Raw genomic sequence first — 24060 nt, 5'->3', positions numbered from 1 at the left:
TAAGCTTTAATCCTTACAAAATGATTCTATGGAGGAATTCAGACATAGCACCTTTTTATATGTTTCAGAGGTGTAGATTTTTTTAAAATTAATGAGTGGTGTTTTTTTTTACATAAATCGAATACTTATAAGATTTACAATTCTTCTGTGCTAGTCCCAGGAGGAGTAGGACAGACAACGATTTGCTTTAGCTTGGCTGCCAGTGTTTAAGTGGTTTCCTTAACATCCAGTTCCATAAAGACCCAAAAGTGAGAAATTTGAAATGTATTGGGTAATTTCAGGAAGCAACAAACTAAGACATTCAGTAGACTTGATGAAATAGATGTAGGAAAAAGGCAGTTTAGCCACTTCATGTTAAATAAGAAAGCCTGAATTCAAAATTTTAATGAACAGTCAAAATCTACAGCTTTGTAGCATGTGAAGAAAAGAAATGTCCATGTTGATTTGACATTTTACTCTTTCAATTAAACATTTATCACATAAAATTTATAGCAGTTTCTCATTAACCTTTTTGCTTTTTTCCCCTCCCTGTCTCAATCCCTCCTAAAAAGAGGGTTGGCAGAAATATAACATCTTGAAGACCACTTAGGGTTTGAAATACTTTTAAAAACAATTTTTTTTCTTTCTTTCTAATTAGGCTTTGAACTTCCTGAGGCCAGGGACTGTCTGGAAGCACCTGCAGTGGCTAGCACAAGGTAAGTCTACAACACATCTCAACCCCTTCTTTCTTTGGGTCCTAACACTCAGTGTAGTGCCTTGATATGCATGTAGTTGGCACTCAACAAATACTGTTGGATGGATGGGCAGAATATCCAAACAATATAGTCTTTTCACCTGGTATTCCTCATAAAATATGCTAAGAGTGAATTCTTCTTAACTGTGGATGATTAGTTTTTCTTTTATAAATAGAATTACCACATACACAAACTAGTGGAATAAGTAGGAAATGATATGTCAATGAGGGATTTACTTTTCAGTTCTGATTCATGAATGTGTGGGAAATCTAACAATGAGTTAAAGTTTTGAACTGGAGTAGCAGATGTCTGTAGATTAAACATTGATTGAATTTATCTGCTGCTGCTATGAAACTGTTGGCCCTCAGTGATGGTCTTGCCTACAGACTCTATTTTGGTTCTTCTGGAAGCTATGAAGCTATTTATTGTTAATGGGGGGATAAAGGGAAAAGCAGATTTTCAAACAGATTAACAAATTTTTAAATATTTAATCTCTGTTAAACAGTAATAGTTATGTTATGCATTCAGTTCTCACTACTTTGCAAGAAATGTTTTGCTATTAAGACAGCTTTGTTTACCTTACATAACCTTGTTATAAACATTTTATCTTATCATCATAGCACTTTTTGATGCAATTACTTACCAAGTGTATTTTTCTTGCTTGTTGCAGCTTAATAGTGTGCTTCTAATCTTAAATTGATGATTCTTTGACATAAGTAACTCCGATGCTTTCTCTCTAAGATATTTAATCTACTTCCTATTTTAAACTATTATCTGGTAAAAACCTATGAAGAACTATAAAACAAATTCAAATCACTTTTTATTGATGGTTCTAAATATACAATTTGTAAATAAAGTTTACCAAAAGTTCCTAGCATACTAGAATACTCTTATCTGCTAAAAATGTTGCATCTTCAGCTTAAAGGAAGAAAATACCATCTTCCCTATTCCCTGTGAACTTCAATTTTGGGTTGATGCTTCTTATAACTCTAAGGAAAAATAAATACATATCTGTGTATAGAGATGGTACACAAAATCCTTCAGAAACCAGCATGCTTTTGAAGTCAAATTAGATAAGAATTAAACATGAGAGATACAGGACTGCAGTAACGTTATTTTAGGCTTCGGGCAGGTTCCCCCTTGGCTTCTCGTTGTTGCTTTTTTACATGTTGTGAATCAGCTCAGCACCACAAAGCTTTCTTGTCTACCCCCGTCAAAAGGATGTCTTCTTCTCAACTCCCGGGTGTCTGCTCATACTCCCTGAAGATTTTAATCATTCTGCTTTATGGTTCAGCAATTTGTATAGAATCAGTTCCCATTTTCTGAGCACATTGTCTTCCAGAGTTAATTTGAAAAGCAGTTTTTATTTCTTTGGAATCCAAAATACTTGTTTCCATAGTACTAATAATACAAATAATGCTTCTATTTTCTTTTTAGGTTCTAGTGCTCTCTGAGCTAGTGCCTATAGAAATATTTCAAATATACCTCTACTGATGGCATTGCTTTTTCAAAATATACTATATCTATTGTAAGGGGCAAATTACATCGATTCTAAACCTAGGCTTGTCTGAATTCTATGCTGCTTACTAGCTGTTAGGCAAATTATTCAAATATGTTTGTCTGATATTTCTCCTCTTTAAAATGGAGAACTTCATACTGCCTACTTCCTATGTCTGTTGTGAAGACTAAATTCATTGACATATGAATGTGCTTTAGAACAGTCCCTGACACATGGTAGGGGATATATAGGTGTTATCATTATTACTTTCATTGAAACTTGGAGTATCAGGAACTTAAATGCCCACATAGAAGCATGTTTAAGTGTAGAAATAGTTCATATATTTTAGAAGTTCACACTCTAGAGACAGGATAGATACTTCAATCACAGAACACAGTATCTCATGATCAGAAAGAACATAACTAACTACCCTTTCATAAAATACAAATCAGAGGCAGAGCTGCCTCAAACAGGTGCTCACACTGCAGCGGGAAGGCTGGGAGGGTTGGGGGGCAGGAGGGAGGGGGGTAAGAGATCAACCAAAGGACTTGTATGCATGCATATAAGCATAACCAATGGACATAAGACACTGGGAGATAGGGGAGGCTAGGGGACTGTCTAGGGCAGGGGGAAAAAATGGACACATATGTAATACCCTTTGTAATACTTTAAGCAATAAAAAAAATACAAATCAAATGCTTTTTTTGTCTACTTGTATTTCCAAGATGATTAAAAATAGAAACAGAATATGTAACCATATTCATCTCATCACAAAAATGAAAGTAAAACTAGCAGCTATTATTATTGATATTATTTATTGAGCCCTTACAGTGGTTCTCAACCTTCCTAATGCCGCAACCCTTTAATACAGTTCCTCATGTTGTGACCCAAGCATAAAATTATTTTCGTTGCTACTTCATAACTGTAATTTTGCTACTGTTATGAATTGTAATGTAAATATCTGATATGCAGGATGTATTTTCATTGTTACAAATTGAACATAATTAAAGCATAGTGATTAATCACAAAAACAATATGTAATTTTATATGTGTTTTCCGATGGTCGTGACCCACAGGTTGAGAACCGCTGCCTTAGGATGTGCCAAGCATAAAGTGAAGGACTCTACATGCAATCCTCATGTCCTCCCATTACAGAGAAAGAACCTGATAGTGAAGGAGGCAAAGGTCACAGCTAATGAGAGTTAGAACAAGAATCCCAAATTCAACTTTCTGACTTTTAAATCTCATCTGATTTCCACCCTACCACATGCAATGCTCTGAACCAGGTCCAAAAGTACTAGTATTTTTCAAATTAATATTTACATATTCAAGTGTCTTTTTAGGGGTTCTTCTGCCACTTAACAAATCTACCTAGTTCTTTCTAATCCTGTCTTCTACATGTTGTCTATAAAAATATCATAAGACATATTGTCAAACAATTGGGGAAAGCCTAGTACACTTTATTTTTTTACTAACACACTTTATTTAGTGCATTCTGTTTGATCAGTATTCCCCCAAATGTCTTTTTTGAATATATTTTTATTGATTTCAGAGAGGAAGAAAGAGGGAGAGAGAAATAGAAATATCAGTGGTGAGAGAGAATCATTGATTGGCTGTCTCCTGCACGATCAGGGATAGAGCTAACAACTTGAGCATGTGCCCTGACTAAGAATCAAACCTCTTGGTTTATAGGTCAACGCTCAGCCACTGAGTCACCATGGCCAGCCTTCCCCAAAGCATCTTGTCCTCCATTGAGATTATCAGCACTCTTAGCAGTGTTGCTTTAAGACACTGCATTAGGAACTTCCTTTTCCCATTCATGAATATTGTATCATCAGTCATGAATGCAGTCATCTAACTCTAACATATGACAAAACATTGAACTTTTTTTATCTTGCAAAAGAAAAGATGGCGTTCTTATGTAGTGTACCCTTTATCCCTTCAATATACTTAACCTTTACTTTTGATATGTATATTATGTGCAATGCACATGGCACACATCTCACTGACTCTTCACAGTAAACCTCTGAGGCCTATACAGTGGGGCCTTGACTTACGAGTGTCCCGACTAACGAGTTTTTCGAGATACGAGCCATCTCTCGGCCGATTTTTTGCTTTTAGTTGAGAGCTAAAATTCGGGTTACGAGCCAGCTTTAGATACCCCACCGCTAGTTGGTGCAGCGAACATCACAGTGAACACCACAACATCAGCCCAGCATCACGTGTCTCACTCATTCACTTTTTGATTTGACAAGTAATTTGAGTTACGAGCTCCATCACAGAATGAATTAAACTCGTAAGTCAAGGCCCCACTCTACTTTAATGATCTCCATGGTAGGATAAGAGACCTGAGAGCTAGAAAAATCAAATATCTCGTCAAATTTACTCGACTAGTATTAGTATCAGGGTTTGAACACAAGTGAAACGTCAAATATAACAGTTGCCACTGTTCTGCAACGACCCCTGATTACTTTCAGTTCAGAGAACCCAAGGCATCTCACTAGAGGGCAAATGCATAAGGCTTCCATGCCCCTGACAGTTCCTCCTTAAGTGTCTAGATCAGGGGTGGGCAACCCCTGGCACACGTGCCAAACATGGCACACCAGTAACTTTTGCTGGCCCATGAAACCCTCTCTTATAATCTTCCATTTACAATTTTTGTCTTAATATCAACTTTTTTTATTTTTCAGATAAATTCAGTGTAGGTGCATCTTAGGTAAATAAATAATTTTACATAACATGTATACATTAAAATGTATTTTTCATCATCATATACTGTGTTTTTGTTGCTCGAATTAATTTTATTATTTCTTCAAGGTTCTTCACATATGTACACCTTAAGAAATATCAAGTAGGCATAACATGTTCTCAAAAAATTAGGGTTGGCACGCAGAAGAATTTTGAGTCAGAGATTTTTGCTGGTTTTGGCACGCACTCACAAAAATGTTGCCCACCCCTGGTCTAGATTGTAAACTTTTTCAAAGGAGTGTCTGTCTTCTTACATCTTTGTGTTTCTCGCAATATCTAAAAAAAATGCCTAGACATTCTATACAACTAATAAATGAATGAATGAGAACATTATGGGATATCTAAGATACTGTCAGTGATGAATATACTAATCTATAATTAAAGGCTCAAATCTTTTGCCTTGGGACTATTGACCAAGCTCAGTTAATTTGGTTAAATAAGCTGTCTCTTTCATATGTTGTCATTGTCACATTTCATGATTGGATCAAGCTAATCCTAGCCAGAAACTGCTAAAATATCTGAATTTAGAAATGCAAAAACATGTGGGGTGAACATATTATTGTGGGTTTCCTGGCCAACTGCTTGGCTTATTTTGGCAAGTGCAGTTTAGTTTCTTGTGTATGATGACATTTGTGTATATGCTCTGCAGTATCATGTTTTAATATGGACCAATGCTAATGCCTATAAATAGTTCACATTAAGTGTAAACTTCTGGAATTTTAATTAATGTTTGGAATCTCATCAATTAAGAAAGTCAGACATGGTAGTTTTGGTAAAGAAAAAAAAACTACTAAGTTTTCTTTACCTAATTTTAAGAAGTGTTTATAAAGTTTTGACTAGCACTATTTTGGATAAATTAACCAGAGTAGCTTACTAAGGCACCCTATGAAGTGAGCCTGATTTCATTTATTTTTCATAATTAACAGTGCACATAGAAGGGACATATCCAGATCTCTACTAGCGATTTTTTATTACAGCATTAATGTGACAATTTCAGGTAACAAGTTAATCTAATGAAAGGAAGGCTAATTGCTCATGCAGACTCTGTGGTAAGAAGAAGAAAACTCAGCAGGACATTCTCGGAACATTTCTGCTTGAGAGAGGTACATTTTTTTTCATTTAGGAGTGGCAACCAAGACTCTCATATTATATAATAACATTTAAAAGACATATTTATATGATTTACTAGGACGATAGTGTAGGAAAGATGATAGGTGTAATTGAATGACTTCTAGGGGGGTTGACTAAATGCTTTCTAGTTTCAAAAGTTCTTCACCATGAGTAGAATTAGAGGTTGACTCAATATGTCCACGTTTGTATGGTCAGAGAACATTAGAATTAAAATATACCTTCGAGACTCCAGGCCATGTATTGTACATGACAAATTTAGACTCAGAAAAAATAAACGACCTGCTGAGATCAAAAAATATTTGGTAGTATATCTGTGACTGAGGTATTTTTTACTCTGCATTTAAAACATATTGTCCTTAAATGGAAAAAAGAAAAGAAGGAAGGAAGGAAGGAAGGAAGGAAGGAAGGAAGGAGAGGGAGGGAGGGAGGGAGGACAGAAAAAAATAAAAGAAAAATTAAGACATAAAATCTAGGGAAGGTCACATAGTTCAGTCTCCTCTATTGGAAGCTTCCTCGTGACAGGCAGTCTCCGATTTAAATTAAACATGAACCTCACCTTATTATTGGGTAGTTATAATTGCATGAAATGTCTTACATCAATAGAAAATCTAACTGCCTTTATTTCTTCCTTAATCTTCTGTCATCTACATAAAATATCCATGCCTCCTTCAACCATTCCTTTTATGACATGAGTTTCAGATGTTGCATCTTCTGATGCCTCCTCCTAGCACATCAGTAAAACGTTACAGGTTGACGCCTAGAATTAAACCCAGCGTGACACATGGTATCTGGAGACTGCCATAAGTATGTGGAAAAGCTACTATTGTCTCTTGGTCTAACCACTGTTGGTTTTTAAATTGATTGTGCTTTGTCTAGGTGTGCTTATGTATCAACTAAAGCCTAAAGGTGTTTTTCACATGGGGGACTATAAGTAGGGGGCTCATGTACTTACATGCTAATTAATTTGTTTACTTTTATCATTTCTAAGTCGAGATTGACAGGACTAAACATGACTTTTTGCTATCATCATCATTGTATTTATCAAAAAGTCTATCAGTTTGGGATATTTGAGTTGCTCAAAAAAGCCATGATAAAAAAAAATAAGTCTTATTGGAGTTCATACTGACACAAAAATAAAACAAGTAGTATAAAGTAAATCATAAAGTAGTTATGTTAGCCCTAGCTGGTTTGGCTCAGTGAATAGAGTGTCAGCCTACAGACTTAAGGGTCCCAGGTTTGATTACAAATAATGGCACATGCCCTGGTTGTGATCCCCAGTGGGGGGCATGCAGAAGGCAGCCAATCAATGATTCTCTCTCATCATTGATGTTTCTGTCTCTCTATCACTCTTCCTTCCTCTCTGAAATCAATAAAAATATTTTTAAAGTAGTTAGGCTATATACACCATAACGCACCTGCTGTTCAAAGGGAGGGGCTTAGAGACTCAACTATAAAAGACCACCCAGAATTTAATTTAAAATGTTATCTTAAAAGTGGTGTCTTTTTTTTTTTTTTGAGATCTCCAGAATTTGGGAACTAAACTGTACCCATGGTATTTGGTTCTGTATTTTTAAATGTGAGTTTTGCTAGTATCTGACCTATTTCTTAAATACTCAATGGAATGAAGATGGGTACCTAGGATGGGCTGTGTTGAACATGGGAGAGTTGCCTGGGTCAAGGGCAATATATGAGATGGGTAGTAACAAAACAAGAGCACATAAGATGGGTAGTGTTCCTTAAAACAGGCAGTGAGGCCCAGCCAGAATGGCTCTGTGATTGAGTGTTGACCTATGAACCAGGAGGTTCAATTCCCAGTCAGGGCACATGCCCAGGTTGTGGGCTCAGTTGCAGGCTTGAGGGGCATGCAGGGTGTTGTGGGGCGTGCAGGAGGCAGCCAATCAATGATTCTCTCTCATCATTGATGTTTCTAACTCTCTCTCCCTCTCCCTTCCTCACTGAAGTCAATAAAAATATCTTTTTTTAAAAAGAAACAGGCAGTTTTGAGTCCTAAGTTTATAAGAATTATTAAGACTATCTTTTGTACTTTTTACAAATATGCCTTGTGTGATATTACATAGTTTGTTGTCACATATTTTAGGGGTTACTTATGCTTGTGGTATAGGGTGTAGACATAAAGATAATATTTTATAAAAATCTCATTTTTACAATATCTTGAGCACATGAAATGGTTAAAATCTTAAAAACAAAACAAAAACAACTTCTGAATCTGATACCAGGTTTTCTTATGCAGAATTTTATTTTTTAAATCATCTTTTAAAAGATTAGAAATCATCTATAGTTATTGAATGAAATTATGAAATATGTACTCTTTTTTTGGAAACAACTGCCTGCAATTTACCTGAGATCTTAATACAGCTGCAATTTAAAAAAGCATAGTAACGCCAAGAGAGGACTGTATGTGTATAATATTTTGTTCTCAATCACAAGGATTGTGTTTCTGAAAACCCTTGAGGTAGATAAATGCACACATTAGAAATATGTAATTTCTAAAGTTATACTTGCACCAATACAAGTTTGTATAAATAATTTTATCTTGATTAAAATTAAGTAAAATAAAGACATAGGTATGATAATTGGTATATCTTAAATAAGTAATTGTAGGTATACACAAAGTCCTTTTTTCATTCATCTGCTTATTGAATTAGCTAGTCACCACCTTAGATGATGGGGATGCAAAGCAAAGATGAAAATAATAAATGATACCTCCCCTCCTCTCTGAAATCAATAAAAATATATATTTTAAAAAAGAACGACAGTGATTGAAAGAACCGAGTAGCTGTCTATGTGCCAAACCCTTTGCTAGTCTATCAGTGGTTCTCAACCTGTGGGTCGTGAACAATGAAAATACATCCTGCATATCAGATATTTACATTGCGATTCATAACAGTAGCAAAGTTACAGTTATGAAGTAGCAACGAAAATAATTTTATGGTTGGGGGTCACCACAACATGAGGAACTGTATTAAAGGGTCGCGGCATTAGGAAGGTTGAGAACCACTGAGACAGATAGCCAGTTAAATAAACAATTATAGGAGAGTGCAAGGATTTGCAAAATACGGGAAGCACAGGAGATTGTAATAGGGTTGCTTAATCTAGTCCGAAGGGGCTATAAGCATGGTTTGATCCTCCATATTAACACCCAACTATTTAGTTGAGTCCACTACATGCATTTCTTTCTTCAAGTTGCTAGTACACTAGATTTATTATATCATACGTGTGAGTTACCTGAGCTAGTGACAACATTAGTCACTACTCAACAGATCACCCTAACGCATGCAGCTTGGTTCTATCCCTCACCCCCTCCAAAGTAGCCTTAGCACTTGTCCAGTCACATAACCTGCAATATTTTTAAGTAACAAATACATGGCATTTCTACTTCTAACCTTATTTTTGCTACAGATCAGTAAGACAGCCATGAAGAATTAATACACCTTTGTATTTTGTAGAAATTTAGTCTATGAACATTCCTTATAGGATCTATGACAAGAGAATTACATCACAGATTCTATTAAGGATTTCATAAATATATAAACACATACATATGTGTGTGTGTTTAATAATCCTGATCTTAGTACCACTTACAGAAAAGTAACTTTCTCCTCCTTGACACATTCACTTGAAATCTTTCTCTCCTTTCTTGTATCAATACTTTTACAAAATTATAATTCCCATATTTGACATTGTGATGTATGCTTTTCATATATTCACAATTGTTTTCCCATTTATAAACTTCCATTTACCACTCTTGTGCAAGCATTGATTTCAAAGCTTTCAAATTTAGGACCACTAGAACCATTTCTTTCTCTCTTTCTTTCTCATGATCACTCCCTTTACCTGAGGGAGAGAGGTTCTTGCTAATTCCCTGTGAAATCAAGTATTATTTTGTTCATGCTGAATAAAAAAGAACAATAATGATTTTTAAATACATCTTAATGTGAATATAATATTATAATCAGAATTACTCCATCCCACACCAATTTTCCCTTCAGATTTTCTAGAGAAAAGGAATTGATCTGGCAGCATACAAGCACCAAGGTATGGATCTATGAAAGTTATTAACCTCTTAATGCCCCATTTAGCTTTTCCCATTCCACAAGAATCAATGATAAACACACCCATCCATTTTATGTTGATCATTAAAGCAGAGAGTTAACATGAAATCTTGTGCCTCTTTCGACGTGCTAATGTTTTGTCTTTAAACTCTGTAAGTTTATATTATTCTAAGAAGATGGTGCCACTGCTCCGTGATGCGCAGTTGGCAGCTGCTTGTCAAACTTCCCTGGATAGCTGGCTGCACCTATTATGATGTAGGGGAATCCATGCTCCACTTCAACTTCTACTTGACTTGAAAGTGCCACCGACACCACTCTTCCCCCGAATGGACTTAATTCCCCAGATCCAAATGCTGGCTTATTGTCAGTCTGGGTCACGTGTCTCCCCTACTGCTCTCATCCTGCAGTCCATTGTTTTAAGATTGCTTGGGAAGTTAGAGGTTGAGAAATGATGAATTCTTGATACTCTCTTCCTTCCAATTTTCCTACGTTGGGGAGAGACCATCATTATATTCATTACACCTAGTGCATTCCTTTTGGTTAAACTGTCTTTCTAAGGCTTTTTGTTTTCGAAGCATCCACTTAACCACAGCAATGAAACAGTGAAGCTGCTTGTTGCCTTCTATTGAAAATTAGGCTTTGGCCCTAAGCCAAGCTGCCTGAGCTAGCACTAATATAATTCACAACTGGAAGAAGACAATCAATTAATCAATACTGTAATTTGGAACTGACCATGGTAGTAACACTCACAGCTATTAGACTCAACTGACTGACACCATTTAGGATTAATGAGGTAGCAAGAGCAGGCAAACCAAAAATTCATTTAAAGACTTTCCCCCTAAAATCAAACTACCCACCCTGTTTTGTTATTTATTTCTTGTTTAGTGAAATCTAATGTAAGTGAGAATTTGAAGGACAAAGACTCTTACCCACTACTGTGATTTTGAACAAGAAATTTAATGAATCTTCAAAGTATGGATTTCAGAAAAATATTTCAATTCAGTGTTAGAATCTTCTGAGAAATCTAAAAACATGACCTAAAATGACTTTTCTGATGTTATTTGGGCATTACTTGATCCAATCTTATATAATGAGATATTGGTGTATTTGTTATTTAGATAAATAAATAACCATCTTTTAAAACTGAAAAACTTTAAAATTAAAAAGAAAACACATCATTATGGCTCACTCTGTTTTAATCGCACAATGGAATAAATACAAATATAAAAATACACAGGACCTGTGGCACTTGCAAAAAACAACCAATATTAACTCCTCCCAGGCCTGTCTGGCAGAGCCATCAAGTCTTGCAGATCTTTTAACAAGACAATGTTCCCCTAAAGCAGTAGTTCTCAACCTGTGGGTCGCGACCCCTTTGGGGGTCGAACGACCCTTTCACAAGGGTCACCTAAGACCATCGGAAAACACATATATAATTACATATTGTTTTTGTGATTAATCACTATGCTTTATGTTCAATTTGTAACAATGAAAATACATCCTACATATCAGATATTTACGGTTCATAACAGTAGCAACATTACAGTTATGAATAGCAACGAAAATAATGGTATGGTTGGGGGTCACCACAACATGAGGAACCGTACTAAAGGGTCGCGGCATTAGGAAGGTTGAGAACCACTGCCCTAAAGCCATTGGCTGCGTATTTATCATGATGTGTCATTAAGCTAACCAGGAAGTCTGTGCCTTTTTGGTTGCTGTTGCTGTTTCTTTGAATTGGGCATATATAGGCTCTGAGGCCTCAGACTATAGTTATCAGACTATAGATAACTGTTATAATGTGTCTAACCTGAAATCTCAAAAGCCAGCTCAGGGTAGTTAAACATGCTCATAGACTTTTGTTTTTGAACTAAAAAACAAAATACAAAAGAATCTTCTATAGCCCTGGCTGGTGTACTCAGTGGTTAGAGAGTTGGCTCACATATCCAAGAATCACCAGCTTGATTCCTGGTCAAGGGCACTACCTGGGTTGCAGGTCCAATCCCCTGTCCTGGCCGGGGCACATGCAGGAGGCAACCAATCAATGTGTCTCACATCGATGCTTCTCTCTCTCTCCCTCCTCCCTCCCTTCTTTCACTCTGAAAAGCAATGGGAAAAATATCCTTGGGTGAGGATTAACAGCAATAAAAAGAATCTCCTGTAATCTGGCGGAAAACAGAAAGGAATGTAGCTGTACATTTTATATCAACATATATCTGAGAGATGTGCTTTGACCAGGAACATAAAAAAATTCATGGAGACAGTCACTATAATAAGGACAGATCTCCATTTTTTAGTTGAGATATACTTGACATATAGCATTATATTTGCTTCAAGTATACAACATAATGATTTGATATTTGTATATATTGTGAAATGATCACCACAATAAGTCACTGATTTCTAATTGGAAAATTCAATATACACTTATTTCACTTTGTTCTCTTAATTTTATTATGACAAACTAAAGAAAAGTACTTGAAATATAGTCTTGGGATTTAAATTTTCTTTCTAAATATTTGCCATATTAATAAGCAAAAGGACTTTGAAAATATAAAAATCCTCTTAGTATTATATCAGAGACACTGAATTTAGAACCTTTTATCTGGTCTGGAGTGGTCGGAAGTCAAAATAAAATTCCCTGTAGTGGGACCTGTGTATATATTATCTGTAGTGTTATTTTAGATCCCAGAAAATAAAATATAATTTTTGAAATATCATAAAACATTTGAATGAAAGAAGTTAAAGAAAACAGAGGTAGCTAAGATTTGCTAAGAAAACAGTGCATTAGACAAAATGGTAACATTCAGTTAGAAGGTTAATGTAATTTTACCCATAGTGGTTTCCACTGGGATGAATATATATGCTTTATGGAATCCAGTGGTTGTTTCAATAGTAGAAACTATATTCTAAGTAAATGGCATTTTATAAAAGAGAGCACATGTCCAATTTAATACATCATTTTTTATTATAGAGAGACACGGGAAGGCATTAATTTCATTCTACTTGCTTAAACAAAGTCAATAATGAAATCAAAATAAATTTTAATTTTAAAAGGGCATACTTTTAATAAAGAAATTATTTTGGATCTTATTCAAGTTTACCCTGTAGTAAATACACTCTTATCTTTCAGAAAACAGAGCATAAAGTTCAAAATGAACAATTATATTTATTGCTTGTTGGCCTTTTTCTGCCAAAAACAAAAAAAATCAAATAATTCTTCTAAAGCTTACAAAATTGAAAAAGAAACATATGGAAATATCTAATAAAAATAAAACAATGAAATAGTCAAGGCAGTACAAACAGTGTTTGTTTTAAAGTTTCTTGTTTACTTATACATATATTTCTTTATCTTCAACTTTATTTTAACTAAAACACTTTCAGCCAACTTGCAAAATATATTTTATTTTTATGACATGTTATGTCAAAGGAACTTAAGGAAGCTTTTGAAAAGTCATGAAATATAGTAAAATAAAATAAATTTAAAGTTGCTAAAAATATACAGAAAATATAATAAAGACAAGAAACTAAGGTAAAATCTAAAAGATAAAAAATGACAGATAAAAGTTAAAAAGTCGCTTTGGCACATTTGATAAACAGTTGGGGCAACACAGTATGCAGCATTATTTTGCAGCGTGTTATACAAAGGCAAATGCCAACCTAAGCTTTCTAGGGCAAGGGTCAGTAGCCTTTTCTACAAAGGGTTACATTGCACCTGTATTAGACCTTGTGAGTCATAAAGACTCTGCAGCAACTCTATCATTTTATCTGAAAACAGTCATATGTAAAACGTAAATGATTGTGTAACAATGAAACTATTTATAAAAATAGGCAGTGGACCACATTTACCCACGGGCTGGAGTTTGTGCAATCCTCTTTTGGAAACTAAAGCAAAGATAGAAAGAGTCAAGTACCTAATTTTAAGATTAAAGTCTACTCCAAAGGAGCATAGTGTTATAGTGTTTTGTGTTTGTTTGTTTGTTTGTTTGTTTTGATGCTGAAGCTCAGTAAGGGAAGCTTGGCCCAGGCAATGTGAGTTACATCTCTACAATACAAATAGCTCGTTTCCTGCCACAGCTGGTCACAGCCTCCTGCGCATCTATACAATGAGTGTGAAATTCAGCATAAGGTTAATTTTTGGTCTTTTGTAGACAAAAACAAATGACCATACTGTTTATTTTTTAATTGGATATTATCATAAAGACATTTTATACTTTGGGATCTTTTTTCTTCTTAAACTTATTTTGCTTTTTTGTTTGTCCTTATTATTAAATAGAAAAGTCACTCCTTCATCCCTAGCATGTGAAACAATACACTATCTTGCAATGCATTTTAAAAACTGAGAATTACATTAGTGTTCCAACATACATGTGCATTACTCTAAGAATGGTGAAGGGACTAGGAAAGAAGTTACAATCTGATATGGGAGACGGGCATTTAAACAAAGAAAGTGTGATGAATGTTGTCATATGAAAAGGCATAGTTCTGGCTTTGTACCCTGGTGGTGAGTTTCGGGTCCACTATTTATCAACAATGTGATCTTTAGCATCTGCCTTAATGTTTCCGAGCCTTGGTTTCTTCATCTCTAGAACAAAGACAACATCAATGCCTTTCTCAGTGAGTTGAAAGGATTGATAAAACAAGACTTAGTACAGAGGCACATACTTAATACTCATTATTTAACTCAGGTAGGACGTACCAGGTATATTCAAAAGTGAGGTTTTAGGATATGATGGAAGTTTCATCAATAGCTGTTGATGATCCAGCTGCATGAGTTTAACCTCTCACATCCATAGACAGAGTTTGTTTTTTGGTTTTGGTTTTGGTTCTCTAAGAAGGATTTTTGTCGAGGTTTTATTTGGAAAGAGGTGTCCTGTGAATGCTTCCCCCCAACACACACACACATACACACACACACACACACACACACACACACACACACACACACACACACACGCACACGCACACGCACACACACAAACACACACACCAAAGGGTCTTCAAAAAGACTACTCAACTTAGAGAGCATAGTGGACGAGCGTCTTAGCTAAGCTTAAGAAGTTCATGGGCAGGAAGCTGTGTAAAGTGGTCTCTTGCAGCAGAAGAGAGGGCTGGTGTGAAGACGCTAATGGCACCCCCACTTTATAGGGACAATGGATTCATGAGCATTTCCCCTGGGACCGCTTTTGAAACACACAGGAGAGGAAGCTGCAGTGGGGTTCACTTAACCTTCCCAAGCAGTTCAGCTGCAGGGACTTCTACAGCAGGTAGAGGCTGAGGATGACTTTTAAGAACCAAGGGGGTGTAGGAGAGAGCTCCTCAGGGATAGAGTGAGAGAGGTATCCTCCAATATTCCATGAATGAACACGAGAGTCAGCATTCAGCCAGAGAGAACTGAATTACACCACTTGCACAGATTCAGCCAAGTAATGCCTTCTGTCCCACTTAACTCTCCTCCCTCCGTTCTATTCCTACAGTGAAGGGGGCAGGAGCCACCATAGGGGAGATATAGTGGAGAGGAGGAAAAGTGATGCAACCTAAGAGGAAACCCAGATTTGTGACATATTCATAAGATGGGGCATTTTAGTTATGAAATTAAAACTGTGTTTTGTGATTTAATAGGTTGTTTCAACACCTATAAGTGGACAGAGAAGTAATAGGGCCTGAGTTCTTGTTCAAGGACAGGATGAAAACTAGTTCCCATGAAAAAATGAAAGGGCAATAGAGCAGAACAAGAAAAATACTATTTCCAATTTTATTTGGTTGATTTATGATGGTTGTTCATAATTTATACTTGTTAACGGTACATACATTTGTTATATCTACATGTATATATCAATAAATTGAAATTACAACTAGAACTCTTTATAGCAAATACTGAACACCTCTCCTGGGTCAGGCACTGTGCTAGGCCTTAGGCATCATGAGGGGAACAAAGGGTATTTCATAAACCTACTAAGAAAAATAGACATTTAAACATATATTTGGGCAGCAGACTATCACTTCCATTAGAATGTCTTCTTCTAATCTCCAGAACCTGGTACATGTGAGCTTGCATGGCAAAGGGGACTTTGGCCCTGGCTGGATTGGCTCAGTGGATAGAGCATTGGCCTGAAGAGTGAAGGGTCCCGGGTTTGATTCCAGTCAAGGGCACATGCCTGGGTTACTGGCTCAATCCCCAGTAGGAGGCGTGCAGGAGACAGCCGATCCATGATTCTCTCTCGTCATTGATGTTTCTGTCTCTACCTTTTCCTTCCTTTCTGAAATCAATAAAAAAATATATTAAACAGGGGGGGGGGCTTTGCAGATGTGATTAAATTAAGGATATTAAGGTGGAGAGATTATCCTGATTATCCAGGTGGCCCATTTAATCATAAGGGTCCGTATGAGGGAGGGAGGCAGGAAGGACAGTCAGAGAAGGAGATGCGGTAACAGAGTGCAGGGAGGGAGGTTTGAGAGCCGACACTGCTGTCCCTGAGTGTGGAAGAAGGGGCTGTGAGCCAAGGACTGTAGTCAATCTTGTGAGGATAAAACCCTTAAGCAAATGAAATCTTTCCCAGGCCTCTAGAACCAACACAGAATTACTGACCCATTTTAATCTTCTGACCTCCAAAACTACAATATCCTAAATCTGTGGCTGTTTTAAGCCACAAAGTTTTTGGTAATTACAACAGTAAGAGGAAACTAATATACAGGCAACAATAGTAAAGTATTGAGTTATGATAAGGGAAATGCATAAATGTTAAAATCATATTTCAGTGGTATTTATTAAGCTAACCCAAGAATCCAAGAAGGGCTGCTTGAGGAAGTAATGTATATCGTAAGACTAGAAGGGTGAACAAAATCAACCAGAAAAGAGGAGAGCTAAAGAATGTTCCAGAGAAGGGAAATGAGACATGAAGGCTTAGAGATGGGCAAGGGCAAGTTATATTTCAAGGAATTGTTAGAAGTTCAATATGTCTGGACAGTAGAATTTGAGATGGAGGATGCATGATAAGACTGAGGTCAGACCATGAAGGACCTAATCAGTTATGACCTGTCCCAAAGCTTGAACTTTATCATAAGAGCAATGTGCAAGTTCTCAAGGATTTTAAGCAGGTGAATGTCATAATCATATTCTCATGTGTGCACTGTGGAGAGCGTATTAGGGGAGAGAGATTGAAAAAGGAAAGGCCATTTAAGAGAATGTGGCAACCTTTGAGAAAGGAGGTGGCTTTTGCTTGGACCTGGGTAGTAGCTGTAGGAATAAAGAGTAGTACCCAGAAAGCAATTTGACAATAGAAGCTGAATGATATGGTGATTTACTAGATGTGAAAGGTGTCCTAAGTAGGAAGGCAATAGCATTTCAGGGGTAGAAAACACAAGAAGAATTCTCTGAGATCTGCTACTGCTGAAGTGGGTCAGTGATGAAAATAGCCAAATCTGCACATCAGAAGACCAACCAGTCCACCGGAAGCATGATCTCGCTAGTTCTGAGAAGCAAAAGTGTAAAGTAATTTAAAACAATAAAAGAAAGAGAGAGAACTTGTGTTTATAAAGATGACAGTGAAGAACTGAGGATTTGCTGATGGATAAAGGAGATTGAGGGTGGGGAGGTGGGGACGTGTATTGGTAAGGCTGATCATTTCTGAGCAATGATGAAAAGATTTGACTACTGACCTTTGTAATTATGAAGGTTTCTACACTTGATCTGAGCTCAGATTTAAAAAAAGAAGAAGAAGAAAGAAAACACAAGAGGAGAATTAAGTGTAAAAGAGAGTTAAGAACATCAGTGCACTTCTCAACATATTCGGCTTAAGGTGTCTATGAAATATGCATGTGGAAATGTTCAGTAGCAGTTGGATAAATAGCACTGGAGCCTAGAAAAGAAGCCAGTGATGGAAAAGTCGATTTGTGAGTCATCAATTCACTAATGGCTTTTGAAGCTTTGGGAGTAGATGAGTTTACCCGGTTTCTGTATTAGCCCAATAACAGTGAGGTGGCTAAAAAAACTAGAACTGAGCCATGAAGGTCATCCATATGTACAGTGGAAGTATAGCAAAAGGAACACTCAAAGGAAAATAAGGAGAAGCCAGAGGAAAAGAGGCAAACCAGGAGAAAGTTGTGCCAAGCGAGGCAAGAGAGTAGAGGTTTGTGAAGAAAAGATTTCAACAGTGTCAAATGCTTCCAAGAAGTCAAGCAAGATCTCTGAAAAGCTGTCCTATTTGCAGTATGTGGGAACTGACAGCATGCGTGAGCAAGGTCAGGGGTATATAGCAAGAGAAAAATAACAGTGGATGAGTTCAGGAAATTGAGACAAAAAATATGGGTAACACCTTCAAGAATTTTGACTGTGAAGGGGAGACAAGAGAGAATAGAATTTGCAGAGGTGATTTAGATCGAAGGAAAGTTCTTTACTTTTTTTTCCTCTTTTTCGTTGCCGGAAAGCCATCCATCATGGAATTCTGGTGTGACACATCCAGAAGTGAAGGAGAATTCAAGATGCAATCAGTTGGAGGGTGGGGGGTTTGCTGTGTGTCTAAGGGATCCAGAGGGGAAAGGTTCCAGAATTCAGATATATGATAGATCAGTTATTAGGTGGAAATTCAAGTCTTCCTCACCCAACAGGAAGAAGAGAAAGATGGAGGCAGCTTGTAGCCTGGACAGCAAAAAGTCCAAGAGTTTTCTCCAGTGATTTTAAGTAAGCTCCTGGACTTGGGGAAAAGATGGATGAGCTGAAAATTTGAGGAGACTTGGGAAGGTTTGACAGTATCTGTGAGAAGTGAGAATTAAGTGGTATAATGGAAAGCTAATGGGATTCACAGACACTACTGAGAGCCTGGGTAAGATTAGCCAACATGAGTGCGTTTTGGCACCAATCTGCCCTTTAGTGTGACATTCTTTAGCAGTGTTCAGCAGAATTTGGCAGCGTTGGTGCGTGCATAGGGGGAAAAATGTTACTGTAGATAATTTTCTGCACAAAATGATCAAGAACAATAGGGCACGGGATGCTCAGATATTGGCAAGAAAATAGTTGATCTTCTAAAGGCCAGGTCTTCATATTTCTCCTTTGACAAATGTTGGGTCTCTTTTTATGTGATCCTGCTGTTCTTTTAGGATTGAAGATGCAGGATCTCAAAATGAAATGCCTTTTAAGACTCTACTATAAATTAATAAGCTGAGTGCCATTTCATAAAGGTATAGGAAAATGGAAAAAATTAGGTAATTATGATATATGTGTGTAGCTTATGCAGTAGTATTGCTATTACCACTATATAATGCATTACATAGTTTGCCATTTAGAAATGAAGTGCAGTATATGATACACAAGTGTATATGTATTTATCTAAAACATATTTTAAGTGTATCTATAATTTTGTCACAGATGTCAATGTACAGCTGTGTCTTTATCACCAATAGACGTGAGAATGACGTGAAATACTGTTATTCTCATTCAGAAGCCTGTATAAATCTTTAAGTGGGTGCTCCCCCAGGATTTGATTTTATTCTTTAATATCCATTTCTTGAGTTTTGTTCCATCTCCAGCTGCCCATTTTCATTAAAACTAACTTTAAAAATGAAATCTCTACAGCTAAGCTGCCTGGCTTGGAGCCCAAATGCGAACCCCCCATTCTCTTCTCTTCATCTCCTGATCACTTTAGCAAATTAAATAGAAATAGAAGGAAAAGCACCCTACAAATGAAAAGGAAGAGTGAGCTTTCCAGTTATGGCTTATGACCACTAATTCTTAATGGATGAATATCATTGCGACTTATCCTCCTCCAAAAGTTAGGAAGTATGCGGACAGGCTCAGGTGAGCCACCACATGGCGGAGTAAGTGTGGAGTTGTTCCCGAGAAGCAGCTGCCTAGGAGGGAGGAATGTGTGTTTCCCAACTCCTTTGCTGCCGGGTGACACCACATTATTTGCACCAATGGAACATGAACAGAAGGGATGAGTGACACTTCCTACGGGAAATGATTAAGAATCAGGGATGCTTTTCCTGTGGTTTCCTTTCTGATCTATTCGCTGGAGAAGACTAAGATTCTTGACAAGATAATGTCACAAGATGGAAGGAGTCTGGGTTCAAGTAAAAGATGAACCTGTCTGGAACGCCTGCTGTGGATTTTCACGTAAGAAAAAAAATGACAAGCCACTGGGAATCATTAAAATGGATGCCCCCAAATCTCCTGAGCCATACATTTCCTGATAATCTCTTGGTTGTTCCTACAATTAGACTAATCAGATATATGTTGGTTACAACCATTTCTAATGCTAAATTTATTTCTAAGTTCTGGATGCTTCTTTTTTAAAAATATATATTTTATTGATTTCAGAGAGAAAGGGAGAAGGAGAGATGGGAACATCAATGATGAAAGAGAATCACTGATTGGCTGCCTCCTGCACGCCCCCTACTGGGGATTGAGCCTGCAACCTGGGCATGTGCCCTGATTAGGAATCAAACCATGGCCTCCTGGTCCATAGGTTGATGCTCAACCATTGAGCCACACCAGCCAGGCAGTTCTTGATACTACTAATTAATACCTTTATGAAAATGTTTTTTTAATGGCAGACATAAATCTACTCACTTTAAAGCCATTTTGGGGCCTTTAACATAATAAAAACATCAAGATAAATATAAATATCTCAGAAGATAGAGAATGGAAATCTTGGCAAGAAAAATAAGAAAATTACTTTTCCTGCATTCTAAAATGGACTTGAAGGTATTTTTATTTGGAAATAAGTCTAAAAGCTTGAGAATATAACTATAATAGTTTGTCAAAACTAGTTTAAGACACATACATATCTGACAGAAAGATTGCTTTCCTCAGAGCCCTTTCAAAATGAAGTATTTGATTCTTACAATGCCTCAGGTAAAAGGGATACCTATTTTACAAGCAAATGCACAAGAACTGTGAATAAATATTGTCCAGTTCAGAAACAGAAGTCTAAGGCTGGAATCGCATCCCTCATCAGTGTGTATGGAAGTTGTTTTAGAATTTCTTTTAGTAAAAATGGCCAAGTTACAATGTCTATGGTGGGAGCTAATCCTGAAGCCACTACTCGAGGAAGCTGAAGCAGTAGACAAGGGGTAGGCACGGGCCAGGGAACTGAGCTTCTGCTTGTGTAAGAAGGAAATGTCCACATTTTAGAGGATCTGAATGAAGCAGGTCATCACACTTGTTTAAATAAATTAGTTGTTTTCAAACTCTGCCCAAGCAGTATCCCCAGGACTGCAGTGCAACTTCTTACCTTTGCAGCAGGCTCTTCAGGCAGGACCAGGGTTATCCATGGATTCAGAGCCACCACTAGCCTGCTCAGTACCCTTATATGAAACAAACAAACAGTAGGTTTCTTTTTAGGGTAAATGCAGCGCTAAGAGGACTGTCTTGCTTGGAGTGTTGGGCTAGAAAAGCACGATCATACTGAGAGGTTCTACGTTGAGAAGCAACCCTGACCATGACTCCGGGTCGGTTTCTCAGTCAAATCAATTGGTCTCCAGATTCGGGCTACTAATGTGTGCCACGTTGGCAGCCCACAGAATTACTTCTGAGAACATTAACTTGCAGTGGCCCGCCTTTTGCCTTCACTGGCCTCTCCCTCGACAAGTGTAAGTGCTCCCTCACCGGTTGTATTCCAGGGTTGCTGCTCCTAATTGATGGCATGTCTGCATGATGTGCTTCATTGTATTGAGATCCAGTTCTGGTACAAAGAAGACAATCTGTGATGGGAACAGACCATTTTAATTTTAAAAAACAGCACTCTCTCATTACTAGATATTAACATTTAAAAAATGAAAAGGTCTGCTGTGGCCAGGTGGCTCAGTTGGTGGCAGCATTGTCCTGTACACCAAAAGGTTGCGGGTTTGATTTCCTATCAGGGCACATATTGAGGTTATGGGTTCAATCCCAGGTCAGGGCATGTAGGGGAGGCAACGCATCGATGTTTCTCTCTCACATCAGTTTCTCTCTCTCTCTCTCTCTCTCTCTCTCTCTCCTTCCCTTTCTCTCTCTAAAAATTAATAAGAAACATATCTTTGGGTAAGGATTAAAAACTAATAAAAATAAATAAAAAGTCAATACATTATCCAGTCCTAAATTCCAAAAAAAGGCTCCTTGGCATGCCTTCGAGTAGGCATGTATACTAAGACAATAATCATCTCAGACTGTATAATAACTGACATTGTTTCTGTGTTTCTTGATCCCATTATTTGATTGTGAATATCACCTGTTGCATTTCTGTATTCATCAGACTCTACTCAACAGAGGAGATTTTAAAAAAGAAATTTATGCAATCTCCTATGGCAAACAAATGCACATAAACACAAAAGACAGAAAATTAGATAAGTTTGTTTTTTCAACAGTAAAAAATTACATGCATTCAAATATAGTGAATTTGATTATTTTACCTAATAAAAATATTTTCTGCTGGCAAGAAGTGTTTATATTGACATAAATACAGAAAATGGTGTAAAAATAAAAATGGTCATATGAGCAAGAGTAGTTTCATTATAGTGAATGCTCACACCAGAATACATTCTTTCTTCTTTTTTTTCCTGATTTATTTGGTGCTGTTTTAAGAGAAAGCCAATGCAAAGAGCTGGAATGGTCTTTAATAACATATTAATATAAGTTTATACTATAATAATACTGTGTAACTGGTATGAACTGAATGACATATTTCCCCCGGAGTCATATATTGAAGCCCCAACCCCTAATATGCCTGTATTTGGAAATAGGCCCTCTATAGAGGTAACTAAAGTTAAATGAGGTAATAAGGAAGAGCATTGATCTAATAGGATTATTGTCCTTATACGAAGAGACACTTGAGAGCTCTCACACTCACGCACCATTTAAGAATACAGCAAGAAGATAGCTCTCTGTAAGCCAGGACTACATGTTGTATACAAAGCCAAGAATGTAAGCTTATTCCATTCTGGCCTCATATAAATTCATCTTTATAAAAAATTGTAAATTCTGTCTGTTTTTGTTCATATCATCTATTCATTCAGGAGAATTTATATTTGTTTGTTTATTGTGTTAATAGAAGCTCATACTATTGAAGAAATAATAATCAAACAGACTTCAAAAATAGCTGAATCATCAGTAGGGTTTCCTTGTTCATATTCCCAAAAACATAGGAAGAGGGTCAGAGTTTGTCTAACCAGATTGCCATTAATAGACTAAGATAAGACTTGCAAAAGAAGCAGGGTCACTATTCTAACAACATATGCTGGTGCCAAAATTCCACCATATGCTGTAATGTGGAATGACCCACGGTTTATAATTAGTAAATGGCACAAAGTGGGGAGAACGTAAATATATATGTCATCATCAAGCCCCAAAAAGATGTATTTGGTTCTTAATTCACAAGTAAATGTGTGCCCCTCTCATCAGTTCTGGTTCATGAAGATCCTAATCAAGCAATTTATCTGGTTCATTTCTCATAGGCCCTCATCAACTGAAGTGCAAAGTCTACTCAACAGCCAGAAAAGATGAGATCAGCCTTGAAAATAAGTATTGGCCCATTTGCCCAATGCCCAAAAGAAGCCAGGATGAACCCTGGCCAGTTTGGCTCAGTGGATAGAGCATCAGTCCAAGGACTGAAAGGTCCCAAGTCTGATTCTGGTCAAGGGCACATGCGTCAGTTGCAAGCTCAATCTCCAGCCCTGGTACGGGCATGTGTGGGAGGCTATTAATCCATTGTGTCTCTCTCACATCAATGTTTCTCTCTGTGTTTCTCTCCCTTCCATTCTCTCTAAAAATCAATTGAAAAGTATCCTTAAGTGAGAATTAACAACAACAACAAAAACAAAAACAGGAGGAAGCAAATAAGATCAGCTTCTCAGACTAGTCTCCATAGTGCCACAGCAATATTTGAAAGATGAAAATTATAGT

At 37.0% G+C, this 24060-nt stretch overlaps 1 protein-coding gene across 31 annotated transcripts in view; it reads left to right on the top strand.

Moving 5' to 3' along the window:
- The first annotated feature begins 637 nt into the window (after positions 1-637).
- Positions 638-24060, top strand: part of PTPRD (protein tyrosine phosphatase, receptor type D) — an 833389-nt gene continuing 809966 nt past the window's right edge. For 6 of the 31 annotated variants that reach the window (XM_015564189.1, XM_015564200.1, XM_015564195.1 and 3 more), the window contains exon 1: positions 645-695. The gene's annotated coding sequence lies outside the window, so the exon portion shown is untranslated. Of the gene's footprint in view, positions 696-24060 lie in introns of all 31 variants that reach the window. The other 25 variants (XM_015564203.1, XM_015564219.1, XM_015564209.1 and 22 more) reach the window with 6 other exon arrangements.

This window comes from Myotis davidii, unplaced genomic scaffold (genome assembly GCF_000327345.1).
Source record: "Myotis davidii unplaced genomic scaffold, ASM32734v1 scaffold361, whole genome shotgun sequence".
Taxonomy (NCBI): domain Eukaryota; kingdom Metazoa; phylum Chordata; class Mammalia; order Chiroptera; family Vespertilionidae; genus Myotis; species Myotis davidii.
The sequence above is the reverse complement of the archived record's forward strand: the minus strand, read 5'-3'. Positions and strand labels throughout refer to the sequence as shown.